The sequence below is a fragment of the Falco naumanni genome, chromosome 5 (genome assembly GCF_017639655.2).
Source record: "Falco naumanni isolate bFalNau1 chromosome 5, bFalNau1.pat, whole genome shotgun sequence".
In the NCBI taxonomy this organism is placed as follows: domain Eukaryota; kingdom Metazoa; phylum Chordata; class Aves; order Falconiformes; family Falconidae; genus Falco; species Falco naumanni.
In genome coordinates, this window is record NC_054058.1 from 13,403,552 (window position 1) to 13,424,354 (window position 20,803).

At 38.6% G+C, this 20,803-nt stretch overlaps 1 long non-coding RNA gene across 1 annotated transcript in view; it reads right to left on the reverse strand.

The window, feature by feature from the left end:
* The window catches only part of LOC121089664, a 59,107-nt gene that overhangs the window by 8,899 nt on the left and 29,405 nt on the right, over positions 1–20,803 (reverse strand). The window contains exon 4 of the long non-coding RNA XR_005828307.1: positions 5,865–5,970. This is a non-coding gene — a long non-coding RNA (uncharacterized LOC121089664). The remainder of the gene's footprint in view (positions 1–5,864; positions 5,971–20,803) is intronic.

Genomic DNA, 20,803 nt, shown 5'->3' on the forward strand with positions numbered 1-20,803 from the left:
AAGTTTGACAATTTAACTCTTAAAGTCTTTCTGATCTCCTTTGTCTATTTAAGTGGTGTTTAAGCATTTATTAGCCCCTTCTAAGGAGATCTTGTGTCTCACTGTATAACTGATGACTTCTGTACTTCCTATGTTCTTTAAACAGCAGGGCTCCTCATGCACCTTTACTCTCCTCTTCCCACTCCTCTCTACCATTCGCCTCAGTAAGATTCCAGTTAGGAGAAGTGCTCTACATAAAATGAAGGACATCCAACACGTCACATGATAGTGAAGTCAAAAGCATATGGTGTTTATCAAGCAATTTATTTTTTTTTTAAATAAATATACACATTCCAGCAGCATTAAATTTTGGAACTAGAGAGGTACCTCAAGAATAACACCCCAATTTGGTATCGCATATACTTAGTCTGAAGCACAGAAGTGGAGTTAAACATATGCTTAAATGCTTCCTTTAATTGGAGCCTATGATGAGGTTTTCTGCTGTTACCAAATACCACACGGCTGCGAAGACAGTATTTCTCCTGAAGCGCAGACCTTTTAGGTTAGTAGTTTTTTCATTTACAATGATACCCTGTCCTGGATTACCTGAGTGGGTTCTACTCACCACACTAACTTGTAAAAATGAATCATATTTCAAAAGTATAATCTCAATAATCCTTTACCAGCTTTGCTGTCAGATTCCATAAAGCATCCTTCCATCTCGAACTAGCAGGAGGCAGTTTCAAAACAAACAAAAAGGAAGTCACTCTTCATAGCACGTGTGTTAAGCTATGGGACTCTGCTACTGAGTAACGCGGTTTGCAGGACTCGGAGGGAGATCACACAAGTATACAGAACAGAAATCTGCTCCAGTTACTAAACAGAAAGAAACTATGCCTGGCTGCATATATCTCTGGGATGGCTGAACACCAAGAGATTACTTAGTTGGAATATGATATACAATTTCCTTGTTCTTACACACTTCCTTAGGCATTTGGTTTTGGCCAGAGCTGAGGACAGGTGACAGTCCAAGCGGCTGGACAATCCACCCGCTGCTGGACGAGTCCCGGCACTAAGCTCACGTGCTCATTCTTATGCTCATATGTTCCAGCCCTTCCTAAACAGAACTCCTTTTCCTTTTGCACACTGTTATTGAGTGAATGATCAGAAATACTTAAACAATATGTAAAATATTACAGACTGAGGCTTCACCAAATCCTGTTTCAGCCTACTGGCTCGAATTATGCAAAAATGTTTCAGTATTTTTTAATTTTCTTGTTTTAAGGAAAAAAAAACTACCCATTTTTTTCAGTTCCACCCAAAATTAATAGCTCCAGATACAGTTTTAGAATAATAGAACTTTCATGAATTTTTAATGTAGTTCACTTTCATAGTCAAAATTAAATTTCAAACAAAAAGTTAATGACACGCAACAAAATCAAACCTGCTTTACTGATTACCTCAAGTTCTACCCATCAGTTACCAAATTTAATGACTTAATTCAATCTCACCAGCAGCACAGATGTCCCCTACTATTCTTAGCTAAGACAAGGAGCAAAAATGATTTAATCTGTGAGAAACACTCTTTTGCCTCTTCCCAATTCATATCTATTCCTATCAGAATCAGATGTAAGAAGAAATTCCACCAGAAAAGTTTTTCTCATGAGACTGCCAACTGATTCTGCAGATTCAGCTAAATAACAGACTTCTGTGCACTTCTCTGAACAGATCCTCCTAATCACTCTTTACAGGATATGAAAACAAAATTAGAAAAGGGGCGGGGGACACAACCAAAGTAACACAGAAACTTCACAGATCTCTATGTGCCACTTAATACTTTGTGAGCAGCCAAGTATTTATTTTAATCTTTTAGGTGGAAATTTTAAGATGCTGAATCTTGAAATGGATTATAATTGTGCCAACTGAAATTTCATTCAAACAGACTTGGCAATCAATTCCACCACTTACAATCCATAAGAAATGCCTTGGCTGCAGTGTACCACAAAGGACATAGTTACTTGGAAACATGCTTTCAGTTTCAGGAATGAAAGGCAAATTTCAACATTTTAAGAAAACTACTGCATTGTTTAGATTGAAGGTGAGAATTTTGCCTCCAGTCTTTATTTTAAGCAATGCAACAGTTTTTTTACTGAAAATTGCCTTGCATTACCAAAATTGAAAGCATGTTTACGTGATTTTAGCTAGGTGTGATTACCATCGAGATACACGGTCTTCACATACAGCTGGAGGCTCAGGGTCATCCGAACTGTTGGTTCTTGTTTTTTGAAGTGTAGTGAGACAAAAGGTGCTCTGAGGTTTGGGATCTAACCCATCTTTGTATCATTTTGAATACTAATTTTCTTTTGGCTTAAATCAATCCTCCCACTATCTGCAAGAGGCTACTGGGATCTGTCCTGTGAACCCCCTCCTTTTCCCTTGCATACTTCTTCATGATGATCTCATTCTCCACTTACATATCTTCACATTCCATCTGTAGGCCAATAACTCATAAATCTGCCCGTTCTTTCATGGCTTGTCTCATTTAATCTCATCCTGTCTCATGTCTCTTCTTGGGTGTTTTGTTGTCAGTTATGAGTCATTATAACTCAGGCTTAATTCACATCTGAAACCCTCTTCCCTCCCCACATTACTGTTCAATATATGCTACTTAGGTCCAATACATGCCCTGCCTCCAGAAAGAAAAAAAGAAAGAAAAAAGTCAGTTCATGTTTTTGAACATTGTCAAGGGAACCAAACTTTCAGACCACAAGTTCAGGAACTTCCAACACACACAAAGGCTTCCAACTAAATAATCATCTTGTCTTAATTTTTAATTTTCTTCCTCCTCAAGTGTCTTCATTGCATTTAGATGTTACAGCTGACATTGAACTAACCACTGCTACCTAGCCTTCATTTTGCAGTAGGAGCTGTTCACGTCTTGGTTGCCCAATAGCTGCAAAGCTGTAATTTTGAAACAAAGGCATCCAAACATCACCATCGGCCTAACAGCACCCAGACATCACTGTTACCACTCAATGCAGAATCAATATTCAAAAAAAGTAACTGAAACTCCTGCACTTTCTGAAACCATTGCCTTGGTTACAAAATGCAGCAAACAGGAATAAAAGAAGTAGTTAACACCATTAATTGGAATAATCCTGTATCACATTCTCTATTAGTATCTTGATACTAATTCCTCCTGTACTCAATACAGAGTGTTTTGGAATGAGCAGAGTAGGATTTTGAAGAGTTTTGCAAAGCTTTCCAGTTAGGAAAAGTTCCTTTTAAAATGCCATCATCCTCTAGAAATACTGACTGTGACAATATACTGATCTCAAGTTTTTCAAGTCCTAAAATTATGCAAAATTTGTGGAATAGAAGTATTCCTTCTGTGAAAACCAAAACAAATTAAAATCTGCATCTCTCGAATACAGCAACACTTGTAAGTAGCTTTGTTATACTGTAACTGTCATTTGTTTAGGAAAATAGTGTACTGGGGTTGTGGTATGAACATGAAAGTTTTGCAATGAGTATTAAGTGTAACCTTTTCCCCAAAGAAGGAGAAACATCTTCCTTTCTAAAGTAGCTTGTTACTCATAGTTATTCAAACCATAGTTTGAAATGTCTAAGAAGAAAATCTGACTTTCAGATTTTAGTTATTTTGAATTAGAAGTATTGGAACCATCACAACCTGAAATTCGAAGTTAAGCCTGTTGTACCCATGAGTTTTTAGAACATTAAGCAAGGCCAGTAATTCATATCTAAACTACTGGATGTTTGATTTGACCATCACCTTTGGGTACAGAATTACTGCTTAATTTCAGGTTCTAGTATGTTCTCAGGCACCACTGTTCCTATTGTCAATAAAATTTCTGTAAGGCTCATTTCTCCTGTCTCAATAATGTTAACTCTTCTGAACAAACTGCATAACTATGTAGTTAAACACTTTTTAATCTCAAACGTACTTATTTTCAAAAGGTTTAACAGTTAAAATTATTTAGATAAAATTAATTTTCTTATAGGAAAATATCACTCTTCAAAGTTGAAGCGAAACTTTCCTAAACCTACGTTAGGAGATTCTGACAGCAGTTTCCTGTTCTTACAGAGAAAAATGTAGCTTCAAAGAGAGATTGGGGACGTTTCTGAAGGCCAATGACATGACTCAAGGTTCAAAAACACCTGGAAGAAAACCAAGAGTTTTCACCACTGACTTTACATTTTGCGATGCTGCTGCTAGCAACTACATGCATTGGAGAACTGATGCTAAAAAAAACAGCCAGTGAAGACGAAATACTGAAATTAAAAGTACTAATAATGCTACAAGATCATCCACCAGTCCCATGTGTTATATCTGTATTATATGTAGTAAAACCTGGTGCTCTGGGATTTGATACCAATTTTGCAGATGAGTTATCTGAGGTTCACTTAGATCAAGCAAATAGCACTAAGTCAAAGAAGCAGTTTGGTAGCAAAATCCAAAAATAGTACATCAATACTGTCTAAGATCACACTGACAAAACCACAGGAACGCACACATAAGGAAATATGAACTTGAAGAAATACCTGGAAGCTGATATACTGTGTAGTTCATGAATTAAAATAATATTGAGTGACTTTGCTGTTTCCTTCTATTTGCTTTTCAGACAGTCACATGTGGTGTAACACTTAACAAGAGTGATTTTTCACATATTAGTGACATAGCCATTAAATATATACTCTTAGGAGATACCTCTGCTTTTTTGGTTTTGTTTAAAATACTTAATTATGAAGAAGAGTTTGCAATGTCAATTACAACAATTTAATCATTGTAAAAAGATAACATAAGGTTGTAATGACTATGCAAGTCAGATGTTTTCTCTGAACCCACTTCGTATGGACGCATTCTGCAAACACAACTCTTACCTTTACACCTGTTAGCAATCCCAGTTGCTTCACTGAATTAATCATCTATAAAGGGACCTAGGTGTGTATAGTCAGTATCTCTACGTTATTATCATAATACAAAAATGTATGCAATTACTTGTTGCTATTAAGTTATCAGCTTGCACATCTATACCATGCCTGTCATCACCTGCTCACATAGAGCTTTGAAAAGCAATCACACAATTGTCCTCCTTGCTTCAGAGACATATAACACTGACTAAACAGACCTGTACTACCTTTCCCTATTTATACTCTCAAAACAAAAATCTGTTTTCCTCTAATCTAGACATTTACAACCTTTCTCTAGACTGCCCTTGCTATCCAGCTAGAAAGTCCAATTTCTGCAGTGGGAAGAACTGCAAACACCTTATTTCCTTTCAACTGTATACAGAACATAACACTACTTAAATCTCAATAAAATCCTTGAGGCCTAGCAAGAGATACACAGCACCTTCTGTCATCTCTGCAAACCAAAATGAATTTCACCTTCACTGTAGGCCTACCTAACCCAGGGCTTACACAGTTCCCAGGATTTAATTCCTGAGGTGACTGGGAGTTTTATAATGCCATACCCCATGTTCATTTTGCTCCAGAGAATGTCAGAAAAGAATCCACTTTCTCCACCATTCTTCACATGGCCATCAGTGCTCTGAGTAGTAACAGGCGGTAAAATCTGACTTAGCTAAGGGATGTGACAGAACATCCAGAAGCATCAATGTGTGTTGAACATGAAGCTACAACTCTAACAGACCAAATTTTCAACCCTAGCTTCACCTTTAAGTTGCATGATGGCATTCTGACTAAACAGCCTTAACCCTTCTTTTGACTTTTTTATTTGGTTTATGTAATTTTCTCACCACTTCATGTGAGTTAACAAGAACATTTTTCCTTAAAGGGCATGAACTGCAGAGTACTCCACGCCGTGCACCAATTACTGATACATGTAACGGAAGCACAAATACCTGAACGCCTTGCAGGTTAGTCTTGAACGTCTTCTCTTTGTGTGTTTTGAGTTCATTTTGCCACATTCCTGCTTCATCTTTTTAGGGGAAGCCTGAGACAGATATGCTGTAACAGCAGAAGAAAAAGCTATCTGAGTACGAATTTTGTCAGAAAATGCAGAATAAACACAGCAAAAGCCAAAACATCATAAAAGAAACATTTAAGTACTGTTACCCCCTACAGTCTGTTTTACTGATAAATGTGACATACCATGCAGAGCACATAAACAAGGAACAGTACAACAAACCATGTCATTTCATAGAAAAGGATGGAAAATATTTGCACTGCTCCTTTAAGCCATGGTTTTGAACTTTTTTGAACTGAGCCACCCTCAAGACTATTGTCAGAGCTCAATGCTTTGCTGGATTTAGTGGCCGCTTAGCCAGCCCCTCTCATTCTCCCCTTCTTCTGTTGAACCAGAAAAGTGTATTAGCTCAAGTACATCATTTCCATTATGACACACAGACACCTCACTGGCTTGGGACTACTCACCCAGAGTATACACATTATAGAAAAACTATGCTCAAAAGCTAATGAAAACTTTCCCTCTGTTGGTTACTCAGGAATTGTGAGAATGAGAAACAAACCATTTGTTGCACACTGGGGCCAAGTTATCTGCCACATAAACTGGCATAAGCTTGCACTGAGTAAAGCGATGCTGTGCCAGTTCATACAAGCAGAGAATTTGGTTGCTGCATGTGTAAACAACTCTGTGAAATACCTTTAAATTCATCAGAATAAACACCAGAGACCACTTTTCTCTCCAGACCAGTAAGAAAATGTTTGTTCTATTTTTGTGAAAGAGTCAGTTCACTGACATTAACATGAAGATAAATCAACATACACACACAAATATTACAACTTCACATAGAGCTAGATGAGAATGAAAATATTACAGAATGTCCAGAGTATACCTCAGTTCTTCTTCTGTATTTAGCCTTTCTCTGGCTGAAGCAACTTAGATATGGCCTCCTCAAAACAGAATTCTGAACATCAAATAAAATGCGCTCTTCTTCTCACTGTTTCTTCCAAATCCCACCAGTCTGTGGTACGGAGTACATGGTAGACACACCTGGTGCAGGAATGGGAGACTCTAAATCGCTGGAGGTCATCTGGCTAGTCCAATTATCACTTGTGTATCGTAACTACTTCTAGTCTGGTTGCATCAATTTACCTCCATCAGCAGTAAGTGCTGACATGCTGTCTCAATTTAAGGTTCGCGTTTATTTTAAAAAATAACGATCAGTGTGATCTAAGTTTTAACACTCCTTATCTTGTATCTACCGCAAGTGATTGCATAGTTAAAAAAATACATATTCTGAATTACAATTAGTAGTTGTGTACAATATGTAGTTTCTTCTACCTTCAGAAAAACATGTGAATGAAAGTTAGTGGTCATCGATGAAAAGCAGCCCTACCACCCAGACACCATCATGGGCTTGTAACAGGCCCAAGTCCAAGTCTTCACTTCCTCCTGCTTCTTCAGGTCTCTGCCTCTCCTTATCATTAGATACTGACTGCAGCACATGGTAGGCTGATGTGTTATGTGGTCAAAGGTCACCCAGCATCATACAGGTCCAACTCAAATCCAGTTCAGGTAGCAGAAGACTGACATGTTAGTTCCCAGTTTCAAATGTTTGCTAAGTTTTGCCTTTCTAGTAACATCAGAATCTACACATACATTTCAAATGGATTCTTAAATGCATCTACTGTGCATGTAAAGTACTCTCCATAAAGGTATTCTTTCATTAAGTGTCACTGAGCTTGGATCTCTCATGAATACTGATGCAAGCCTGAAATTTTCAAAACCTGGGGCAATGTGATTTTAGAAGACACAATTCTTCCCTAACAGCAATTACTGAAGATTTTGGGTCACTTTGAAGACTCCTGAAGCTGACCACCCAAAATCACTAATTATTTTCCAATCTTAAGGCAAGGTATACTGTGAAAAGTGATGGAGCAGCCACTATTTGGATGAGATCAGGTGATGTACACATCAGTAACGCCCCATGGAGTTCAAAACCATATCCCTTCCTGGTAGCCAAATTCTGCCATTAGCAGCAAGTACATAATCTCACTAAAGTAAACTGTAAGGCTAGAGTGGAAAAGGATAGATAAAGAAAACTGTGCACTGAGTAACTGCAGGGAGTCTAAAGCTGAAGACCTAATAATTAGTCTTATCTCTATCAAGGTGCAACAGAATAAGCTGAGGAGTGCAAGAATGCCTGACAAGGCCCTAGGGCTCTTCACAGCTGCAGAGAAGCCTCGTTGTTCTGGAGAATTTTAAGGATGATCTCATGTGGAGAGAACATGAGAAATTTATTTTTCCTGCCATGCTGCTCACGGGGGTATCTGGAAGGTACATTTCTCTACACACTCTTCCCTTCATACAAGCCACTGCAATGCCGAAGGTTCACTGTTGGGTTGCCCTTTACAAGGCTGCTCAGGCACGGTGAGCTGGAGGTGCACAAAGAACAGCCTCTGGGGCAGCCAAACTTGTGCAGTCCTGTGGTGGGGAAGCCCCAGGGGAAACTCACTTTAAAGACAGAAATGTCTTCCTTGAAGTTTTTAAATTTTGATCTCTGCTTTGCAACAACACTTATTTGGGACACTGTAGTTCACTAATGCAAATATTTAGATGTAGAGATTTACTGGTGATTATTACACATTCAAACAGTAGCTGACACTTCACCTTCCAAATGGAAGGAAACACCCAGGAAAAGAAGGTGGTCCCTCCTTCCCTGTGCTCTAATACCAACTCAAACAAAATACTAGCAGATAGGAATGCTGTCACACACTTCACGTCTTTCTCTGGATGATGTGCAGGTGCCTGAGTAACAGGTTTACTTCTCCAAAACCAGAGCAGTTTCTCTCTGAAATGTCCAAATGAAATGGCACCAAATCTACAGGAACCATATATCTCTATATGTAAAATTTAAGTTTTATTGTCCTTCTATTTTAAGACACGGTGGTAACTAGAACAGACATTATATGATTACTTCTTTCTAATGTTCACAGTTGCTCCCCTTTTCCATCAATGTTTTGCTGAACAAGCAGGGCAAATGATTTAACAGTGGGTCCCGACTGCAATGTCCTTTGCAGCCATTGGGCTAGTTTTCTACAGACAGCAAGTCCTTGTTTTACAGGCCATCCCTTTGACTGTCTGGAGGAATAGGGATGTTTCAGTAATCCTTGTTACAGCTATTTTCTGTGTCCAACCACTTCCATACTCTCTGAAGAAAATAATTAAAGAATTAGTTATACCAAAACGAGAAGGGAATGTATGAATTTTACATTTGCATGGTACTACGGACGCACAGCTTGCTTCTACTCTGACAGCAACTGCATCATGGGTCTTTTGCAAATTCCCATTGAAAGCAAATGGAATTTTGCCACTGGCTTGAAAGAGAGCTGGAACAGCTTTCATGTTATTTTAAAGTGCAGGAAACAATATCCTTTTCCTTGGGCAGCATAAAATACTGCACTCGGGATATAAAAATTTGTTTGACTATGAAAAAGGACCCAAAGCTTCTATTTTTAATGCCCCAGCCCCTTCAGTGCCTACAGCCCTCCAGTCAGCTGCACTGCTTCAACAGAACAGCGGTGGAAGAGAAACTGGAAAAAACACTGTAGCTGAAATACAAGCAAATGCCCTCATCTACACCTGATTCCACTTGCCAGTGAAGTCCAAGGCAAGTTTCATCTTCAAAGAAAGCAGCAGAAGATCTTTACTCAGTAGAATAAAGCATGAGCAGTTTGCAACTTCATATAGTTAAAACATGTTGACCACAGCTGGATCAAGTGAGTAGTTATGCCACATGATTCTTCTAAAGTTTCCTAATGCTCTCACAAGGTCCAGAGCCCTTTTTTTGTGTTTTCTGAGACAAAAAAGAAACAGAGTCAGAGGGAAAGTAAACTGTGTGTTTGGGTTACCCTACAACTTTCTTTCTCAAGCAGATAAGAAATTTTATCATTCATACTTCATGATTAACTTTTATTACCTGGGATATTGTTGAGGCTTTCAAATCTAACTGAATTCACCCCAACATCAACTGACAAAGCAACATCAGAACTTCATTTACATAGCCTGCAAAAAAGTATTATTGGCAGGCTGAGGTACACAGATGAAAGCAAATACCTTTATTTGTTTCACGGTTTGTACAAACACACCCTTTGCAGCCCCTACGGCACACCTAGCAATTCTGAAAATCCACCAGCTGCACGGTACCACTGATAACTTACACTGGACTGGGTGATGAAATCCACAAGGAATACCAACTTAAATAGAAATTCTGACCCATGAAGTGACTATCATACTCCACAGATCTATTCTTTGCCAAATGCAACTGGTCCAAGTCTGCCATCACATGTCCCATCTGCCTTTCCAGTGATCCTGTACCGGCAACCTCATGCAGATAAATCACCCAAGGAGCTTGTTCCAGGAAGGGCCTCTGACACTGCATGCTGAGAGGGCAGATGGGATTTGCAGCAAGCCACAGCTTGATCATCCTGAGAAAATGCCACTCCTTAGCCAGCCTCTTGCCTGTAATACAACACATATAAGGGACCTAACCACAGCCGCTTGTCTCCAGTCCATAAACAGAACAACAGTACTGCTCTACTCACAGGGTATTTTCAATGGTTGAAATGTGTGAAGCTTTAAAGGCAGCGAAAAACTCAAATGCTACATGAATAATACCCAAGAGCCACAGGCACAGTCTTTATTAGTGCTGAATGTAATTACGATGATGAAAAAGCCGAACTTAACATTTAGAATCTGACTGAAGGGATTTGGACCTGACTGGAGAGTTTAAGTTAGATGATGTACCTTACAATAACCCAACGTAGTTCAATAAAACTGTCTATATCAAATCTGTATTGCTCTTTTTATTTCTGCAGTGGAACTGCACTACCAAAAACGTTGACTTGAGACAGCCACAATGAAAACATGCTAGTAAAAATTACTCAGAAACAATTTTAGCCACGTAAAATGCCTATGCTGCTCTGGTATGTTCCATTAAGAAATAGTTCACAAGATTCTGCCTTGAAGGTTACACTTATTACTCACATGTACAGAAAACAGGAGTCAGGACAAACTGTCTGTATTTTAAATACAGGGGACTGAGGCACGGAAGAAGAATAATGTTCAACCTCTCCTATGAAATAGTGCAAAAGACTATACAAAGTAAATAAATAATTTGTGAACTATTATGCATAGGATTATATATTTTTTTCAGTTAAACATTTCTTTCCTAATCCTTTTAGGACTAAAATATCATTAGTCTAATTCAAGACTATGTGCCTTATTTCCTCCTTCCCCCTCAGAACAAGGCCATACCAACCAGTGTGTGTTAATCTTGCAAATCAGTTTCTCTGAACGGCTTGCTTTTCTCAGCAGCTGTTTGCTGGCTTCATCACAGAGCTGAAGTCGGCTGCTCTGGTACTTGCCACGAAAATGCAGAATGTCAATCGTTTACACTACTCATGAGAATTAGCACAACACAAGTCTAATTAGAAACTAAACACTGTTATCTGCAATGATTAGGAGATGGTGTGAGTTGATGCATGTTTTAGGAACCCTTCTTGCTGCACAGTAGTTCATGATAACACCCACCTCACAGGTCATTAGCAAATCAAAATATTATACTGTATAAATACTACTTTGCTCTTTTACATTTTACAGAAGCCCTAGGTCTCAGAAGCCTCCATTACAGAGTATATGTGATTTAGTTATATTGGAACATTGTAGGAAATGGAAAGTAGCCCTGAGTGTCCAAAAACAGCAAAATGGAAGCCAATATACTGTATATTTTGGTCCTCTCTCTATAGAAATAGTCCCAACCAGCTTCAAGACATTTTAAACTGAAATATATATTGGCAGAACACAAAGAAACTATATACTGTATGACGCTGTACATGAATTCTCAGTACTTCTGCACTGGATTTATTTCTTTCTCTCACTCTTTTCTGCAGAAAACAATGTAGCCCACTATAAATCTAGACGGCTTCAACCAGAAATCCAAATGCAAGGAGGGGGAAACCTGGCAAAGAACTAAAATCAAAGATGTAAATGTTTAACAGCAAAAGAAGGACATGAAAGGATATGCAGCTGTTTTGCTGCACGGTTTCTCAAAATGGGAATCAGAGAGCACAAATGTAGACCACGTTCTCACTTCTAGTTGAGATAAACATTTACAAGCTATTCATTTTAAACAGGAAGACATACCATTAGGACACGACCTTTAATTTCACTGAGTCTGTGAAGGCAATCCACCAGAGCTCTACTGCAATGCAGTTAAACATCCAGGATGAGATGCATACTATTCCATTGCTTTGTTATTACAGGTGTACTTGATTTTAGATTCAATGAGGAAGGTGCAATTTTATGGGCGTGTGGAAAAAATCTTTAAAATGCTTGCGGGTGGATGTCTAATGATGCCAGACTGGTGTTGCAAAACAGAATATGAAGATAAAGCATTGAACAAATTGTCTATGTACCAATGAACGAGCATTTAGGTAAATAATACATGCACAGATTTGGTGTCATTGTGTATCCTCCTTTTGTTCTTTTAAAAGGGTGCAATTCTGATGTGTTACCATTAGCTTTCTAGCTGGAAGCTGATAGAACTTGAAAGACACCAACAAAAGATAGGGGAAGATTAATTTACAGGGAAAATCTGCAGATTTTGAAAAGCCACAGTCTACTTGTAGCTTGAAAGACTTTTCTTGTTTGTGTAATGTTCCCCATGTTTCCCATACAGAAACATGCACAACTTTTTACTGCAGGAAGCTATCAAATATATAAGACATCACTTTGTATTAACAGGCAAGTAGATATTTATAGCAGGTCAAAGGCTGAAAGGGCACAAGTTTGGACTTTAATATCCCAACCTGCGACACTTTATAGGTGGATCTCCTGCACAGAATTGAAACCTCTGGAAGGGGTATCAGCAAGGTCTTAAGTTTGGTTCTCCAGCACTGACATATCCGGAATTACTAGTAATTTTTAAACCTTGGCTCATAATCTAAAAAAAAAAAAAAAAGAAAAAATGTTTTGTAATATCTGTACAATCCATGATAGAACCTGGTAATGCTGTAGGGAAAAAAATATTGCACGCTTATATTAAGGGCAAAATTCTTCCCCGTTATATAACTTGCTTTTTATCATTAAAGGCCCTAAATAGACCCTCTGCTTTAGCTTACTATTACTTTTCATTACATCTTCCAGAGAAGACTGAGAATCCCTTCAAGAGGTTTAATTCAGGCTTACAAAACAGTTAGTTCCAGGACAGGCTGCAACAGAGTACCAAAACTCTGGAACATGCAATTCCAAAAGCTTGAGAAATGTTTTTTGTAAAGAAGCACTAAACACAACCATGACTCCAAAATACAAACTAACTGTACAGACCTAGAAAAAGTCTTTTGCATTATTTAATAACCTGGAAAAATGCCAATGCTATGTTCTATTTTTAAAAATTATAAATACTCTTTATTGAAAGGCGAGTATACTATTTCCTATGAAACATACACAGTGCTTTGTGAGGTTTTATAATTTTCAGAGAGGTCACTTGTATAAGCATGACTTTTACTAGGAAGTTTTTTTCCATTTTAGAATACTTTTATCGCCATTTAGTTTTCCTCAATAATAACATATGCAAAACAAGCATTTCCTGTGACTTTAGAACTGTTTTGGACATTGAGACTGGGATTGCAATCCACATCCATAACACACTGGACCAAAATCTCAGATCCTAAAACATACATGAAAAATTGATGAAAATCAAAACTAGTGCTACTACCTCATTAGAGAAAATGCAAACAGTCTTCTTGCAGATGACTGCTCAATGCACTGCAGGCAGCAAAGAATATTTAGGAATGGTATTTTGTATTTCCATCACCTTCCACCTGAAACACCTGCATGCTCAACACACATTAACAAAGAGACCTTTCACGAGGTAGCAGAGTCTTATGTGATGGTGAAAGGAAGGTACAGGGAGGTGAGTGACCTAGCGAGGCCATGCAGGAAGGCTGCGGCACAGCTGAGAGCAGAGCCCGCACCGCCCCAGCCCCAGCCCTCTGCTTTATGCACGAGGTCAGTTTCCCTGGATGGAGAAGCATGTAGGAGGTGTAACAGACAAGTCTTCTACTCCACCTTTTAGAAGGACAAGTGTTTGAAATCTTATGAAGAACACATTCAGCTGTTACCAGGTTTGGTTGCCAATCTAAAACTTGACAAGCCAGTTGAGAATTAAGAGCATGTTTTAGAGTACCAGGACAGCACCTCATGGAAACCTGGGGTACCGATTTCTGATTTGAAATAAAACTCCGTTTTACACAGTTCTAAGTAGGCACAGGAATTACCTGAAAGCTTCTGCTAATTTTCAATTGACTTCCAACTGAGAACATGCAATAATTGAAACTACCTAGCTTGCCATATCCTAACTATGAACATTTGAAGAGAGTGTGTTTCTTTGACCCTGATCTACTAAGGGACAAAAATGAGGACAAGAATCCAAATTTAAAGCAACACTCAAGTGCTGCAAACCTGTCTGTAAGCATTATAACAGCAAATATATCAGCATTAATTTACGATCAAAAATTCTGGACAAAGTAAGGTGAAAAGAAGGAGAAAAAAGACTTTGCGAAACACATAAAAGTCACCAAGTTTGCCTTACTCTAATTAAAATGCGGTCCTGGCTGGCATTTCCAGGCTCTGTAATGGCACTGGCATGTCAGATCTTGCTGCAAAATTCTGATTATTTTTTTTGTTTCATGAAATTTACCATCCTTGGTTAAAAGTGGGGTTTTTTTCATAAGAGATTCACCTATTTATATGCAGATGAAAACAATCTAACTTGAGGTGGATTAGTCTTATGAATAGGGCCCAGAAACATTTAAAAAAGGGGGGGAGTTCTGTTTTTCGCAGAGAAACTAATACAGTCCATTTGCAGTTTAACAAAACACTAGCCTCTTGTTGCAAGGTGTACAAAGCTATACGTTCTTCCTTTAGTTCTATGACTGCTTTCAGGTTATAAATATTATGAGCTAGTTTTTTTCTGAAAATTAATTGCTATAGAACCAGGCCAGCTGGTCAGCTGAAAAGCAGCACAGGGCAAGGCTGAATAATGAGAATTTCAGTTAAGCCTCGAAACACATTAATCAAGGCAACATTTAAAAACTATGTACATACATAATGTATGTATGTTTGAGATAGTTCTGTATTACTGGTAATAACTGTGGTTATTGCACAGAGAAAGGTAACTTGTCCAAACCAATCCATAAATAATTAAGGCCAGGATTTCAAAATCGGATCTGTGTGGGTGGATTTTTGCACCCCCGCGGATTCAATGGCAGGATCAAAGATAAGGAAAGCCAGAAATACACTCAGAATCTGAATATTGCTGAAGTACAGCACCTGGCATTTCCAGTGCGGGGAAGGGTCTGTTTTCACTGCCATCCTCCCACCCGAATGCCTGACGAACAAACACTTTCAAAGCAGCAAACAAATGTATTCTTGTTCCACCCTCCCCACAGTAACCAATTCCTACAGCATCCATTTCTTTGAGTTATGAGATAGAGCTAAGGAAACAACAAGAGCTGGCATGTTGAGTTTTACTTTTCCTTACTATTCTATTTAAAATAAGTTTAGCTTAAACCTTTCTTCCCAAGCTACCAATCAGTATTTTTACTGGGGTTTTTTTTTTTCAGATTTTCTAAAAAATACAGTGTTTATTTTTTGTTTCAGCTGTACTGAAAGTCATCAGAGAAAAACTACACCCATTACTAGCGGTGACAGCACAGACCAGAGGCAGATCTGCTGGCTCTTGCTGAGAAAGTTGTTGACAGCTGTCACTCAAGAAGTCATTTGATGCTGACAACTGGACAACTGCCCACAGACTGAACTTCTACTTCTGGACAAAATTACTCAGAATGCCAACAAGTTCAAGCACATGAACAGAGTAGCTCTATTTGCCCAAACTGATGAAAGGACAGACACGGAGAGGTCACAGTACTCTGTGGTACCCTCCCGAGAACTTGCGATGGTCATGTATTAAGTGATTGCAGCACATCTAATTGCTTTTAACACTGGTCCTCAGGAGACACTGTAGGCAGTGTCCTGTCCTCTAGAAATCTTAAGAGTTGCCGACTTGCTTTTTCTTTTCTAGAAATCTGGCAAAAAAACCAAACTGCTATCCTCTGACAAGTTTGGGCCACATGTTGCTTTTCCTCCTGCTCAGCATGTCTGGAAGGTAACAAGGGAGGTTTATGTCCATCAGGCACTTATGTGGATGACGCTCAGCCCCTTTCAACTCAAACATGTCTGTCAAATACCTCAGTAATAACTGGAAGAGAAACAGGCCATGAATGAAGGTTCTACAGCTGCAACTCAACATCACTAAAAATAAGGTAGATTAGCTGTAGAAACTTAAAAAGTAATCATGACGATGACTGCAGCTGTCCCTGGGGGGTTTTTTGAGCATTGTATGTTGCCAGGACATCAAGCACATGTGTACATGCCATACTGTTTTGGGGGTTTTTTATTATTTTTGGTAAATTTGTGTTTCTCTTGATACAAGAGAATTTGTAATAACGGTAATATTTAGGAATCTTGACTTAAATCATCACTGGATTACAGTTCCCATTTATACGGGATAAAAGGGAAAATACTATGGCCAACATTATGGACAAAATCAGCCTAGATGATGTCCCCCCAGTTGCCTTGATTTGTGGGAGAAATTCAAAGCTCATCAACAATTCAGCTGATTTCCATGGAAACACCATTTCAACTCGTGAATCAAAATCGCGTGAGGGCCAAAAATGCCAAACACAGATTATAAAAATATTTTTCCACATTGGGATTCTCAAAATAAAAGACAAGTAGTTAAGCAGAATAGGAATAATAAATTCACAAGGGACTTGTTTCCCATCATCGACACTATCTTTGTTTCATATAGTGCATCTACCTTGCATCTACACACTTACATTCTTTGAGTATTTCATCAAATGCCCTAAATATCAACACATTGTCATGGTTGTAATTAATAACTTAAATAATTAATAAAACATTAATAACTTAAAAGCAGAAAGTGCCTAAATGTGATGAAGATACATCAGCATTTAGTTTAGCGCCTCACCACAGGCCACCTCAAGATCTGGACTTAAACTTTGCTGCAATATTGTTTAGCATACCAGCTAAATAAATTTTTACTGCATTTCCCAGTGGCAACATTATCAATAGCGTTCTCTGCTTCATAATTATCACTTCTCTTGAACACCCACAAAAAATATATCATCATTCCTCTGGAACACATTTAGAGTGTATGTAAACAGGGCTCACTGTTATACTTTTCTCTCAGTAGTAACTGAGGCTCTTGCAATAAATACTTGCAGTAACACTTAACATTGGCAGTGACAAAGCTATGTAAGAATTATATTATTTTGTAATTTTCAGTATTTCACTGAAGGAGGTTTTATAGTCCTCTTTCAGTTTACATCGTTTCTCACAATCTACAGAATAAAACCAAATCTGGAAATATCCAGTTCAGCTCCAAGGATTCAGAACAGCATGTGGCATTCTGCATTATACCAAAACGGCTTAATTTGTTAACATCTTACTGTCTAGAAAGAACTTTTTCAGATCATGTAACTTAAGAGAAATTTTAAAACCTCTATAAAGATTGTGTAGTCTTACAGACATGACATTGGTCAGATTTTAAATATATGAAAATAAGATGAAAAGTTTATCAGCTTTGTTTTTCAGATCTTAAAATACTGAACAGATCCCCTTTCAAATTGAAAAGTAGAAAAAAAAATAAAATTAATTCAATACTGGGAGTCCTTCCATTCCATTCAATGAAAATTTTGTCTGGCACATAGCTGGTGGTTTGTTCACTTGTTTTTTTCTTGCAAATATCTTTATTATTTGGTTAGATCTTTAAGATGGGTGAATATTTTTCCAATATTTTTTCAGGGGGTTGCCCAATTTTCTTTTTGAATAAACCACATGTACTGCAGATATATAAAAAACCCTAGCAGAAAAATTCATAACTGTATTTGTTCTCCTATGGTTCAGTTGTTCTTTCTACATATTCCTGGGTTTAAGAATCCTTCAAAGCAGTACCCAAACTAAAACAGCAATGTTACATACAACTTTTTAACTCAAGGAGTCAGGGTTTCCTAAAGACAGCGTCTAATGAAAGTCGGGGGTTTGGTTTTTAACACCAACTTTACTGATGCAGTTATATTTAATTACTGTTAACAGTCAAGATTTTTAGCTGCTAGATGAAGAATACTGTATTAGCTTAATAACCATATCTTTCTCAGACATTTTAAAACCTGTTTTCTGTTCTATTGGAGCAGAAAGCTAAGGCATTGGAAACTACCAGGGATTCTTTTGCAGACAGAAGTAGTTTAACTATGTTTGCTCATATAAGACGACAACTCTAATTCTCACAAGTCAAGAAGGAGAACAAACAAAAACTACATTACCCTTCTACATTAGCCAGAAGCACATATTCTCAGAAATGAAACAGGACAGAAAACATTAGCTGCTGTACCAAAAATATACAGGCGTAAAATAAAATCATAGAATTGTAATTCAGGAAATTTGAGACCCTAATCTCTTCAAAGTTTTATGAGAGAGAAAGCCTGTGCATTTAGAGCTAAACTGGATGAATCCATCACTTCACTCAATACCCCAAAGAAACTGTAGCACACAGTATATTAAGTTAATAAAAAACAAACAAATGTACAGCTAATAAGTCTGAAAATTCAAACCTTAAGTTCCTCATTATAAAAGCCACAAGTGATTTTCTAAGCAGAACTAACCAAACCACTATGCTCTGTCCCTTGGGACAATCAGTTTTCCTTCTCATCTTCTTTGCTGCTTTTGTACCAATGTATAAAAGTTTAGTTGTCTGGGGCCCAACCATTTTCAGGCAGCTTTGAGCAGTCACCAGTCTAGTGATGAGATGATCATATGTGATGAAAGAACAAGGTTAACTCACAATTTCTGAGCTAGCATTAGTGTTTCATGTACCACATGATGAATAACAACATGAGAGGCCCCTATTCTTCTAAAATATAATTGGCTTTTCTTTACAGAACGGTGTACAGAAACAGAAAAAATGGGGGTAACATTCAGGTCATGCTCAGATAGATTAACTTCCTGGTGCCTCTTTCAAACATTATCTTCCTACTTCTCTCTCTGAACTGCAGACGGGTCACCACAACTTTTCTTTTGACAGCTGTTGTGCTTTTCATGCAAACATTTGGTGACTAACTAGCGGCTGCTAACTCAAAGACACCAAAAGGCTGGCCTTCTCCACCAGCCCACTTGGGCCAGCGTTGTTTAGTATTCCTTCATACATGCTGAGCTCCAGAACAGCCTCTTGTTTCCTGTTCTGCTGAAACAGAACTTGCTTTCGCCTTGCTGCAACCCCATCATACTGCCTGTTGGTTTCATTCTGCCTGCTTTTCTCTGGCGAAGGACAGGAGAGCCCACGAAGCATCAGCCAGACGCACAGTCCCACTGCTTACTGCAGAATTACACCCTTGTGATTCTGTTCCTACCAGCCTCTAATGTTACTTTGCTTTTGTGCATTGCTCACAGTCTTCACGTCACCAGCACTCCTAGCTGGCTGCCTCCACATACCTTGGTTGCACTTGTCCTGCCCTCTGCTTCCCAGCAGTGCCTTGCTGTCCCTTGCTGCAGCCATGCTGCTGGCTGGCTCCATGTTCCCACTGCCAGCGGAGTGACTGCTGGATCCATCAGTGTAGCACAAATACAGTTACTGCAATCACTAGCTGAAAACATAAGTAGCGACCACTTTCTGCCGTGGGCACGTGCTACAAGATGTTGAATTTGCTTTAAGTCTTGCTGCAAGTTTCCCCCCATACCTTGGAAATTTCTCCACAACTTTAAGCTTTTTCACAAAAGAGGCTGCATGCAGCACTGAGACCTCAGTAATGATGATTTCCACACCCCTTCCAGCATGTGTTCGGAAGAGCATACCAGCTCACTGCCACAGCAGCGTCCTTCACGACCCTGTCTCTACCCCATTTCCTGAACTCACTTTAAGCATAGCCTGCATATTGCAAGAGCGGCCATCATTTTGCTCCTTTTCCCTGGACAGTTCAGCTGCTCTTGTTCTTTGATTCATTCCTTTAGGGTTAGATGTCTTTTTCTCCGCAATTCCTCCTATAAACTGGAATCACATGTCCCACAAATGATCCTGTCTCTAATTAGGAGACCTTTTATGTTTCTAAAGTACATGTGCATGCCAGAATCCTCAGCAACACGATGCAAGCATCTATCCTCTTCTCTGCTTCTTGCTTTTGGGATTTAGAGAAAAGTACCCCTCTGCTACCTCATGTATATTTTCCTCAAATGTTTTCCTCAGCTGTTCCAGGGTATTCATTTGTGTATTCATTCCTGGCAATTTTTTTTCACTCTTTCATTTTGTGCTGTGAAAATGCAAAAAAGCTGTACCTTCATTTTGTCATTTTTATTCCCTTTGTCAGTTCATGTACAGATACAATTCTTCCACATACACATGGAATCTTGTTGGCTCGGAAGTTCTGCATTCCTAGTGGTCTGATTCCTTGCAGGGGATTAATTTGCCCATTTCTAGGTGTTGTTAATCAGATTTTTTTCTCTCTGCAGGTCTCTCTCTGTCTGCCTGATGTTAACCATGCACAATATGCTAGGTAAATAACATGAGGGCTCCATATTTTTGCAGCTAACTTTAATACAGGTATTCAGAGAGCTTTCCTACATATAATACTTGGATATTTCAGTCAGGTACAACAAGAACAAAATATCTAGTTTTTCAAACTGGCAAACTATGCTCCTCTTTCCAAGTTCCCGTTGGGTTGCCACAGCCATTGCAACAGGAGG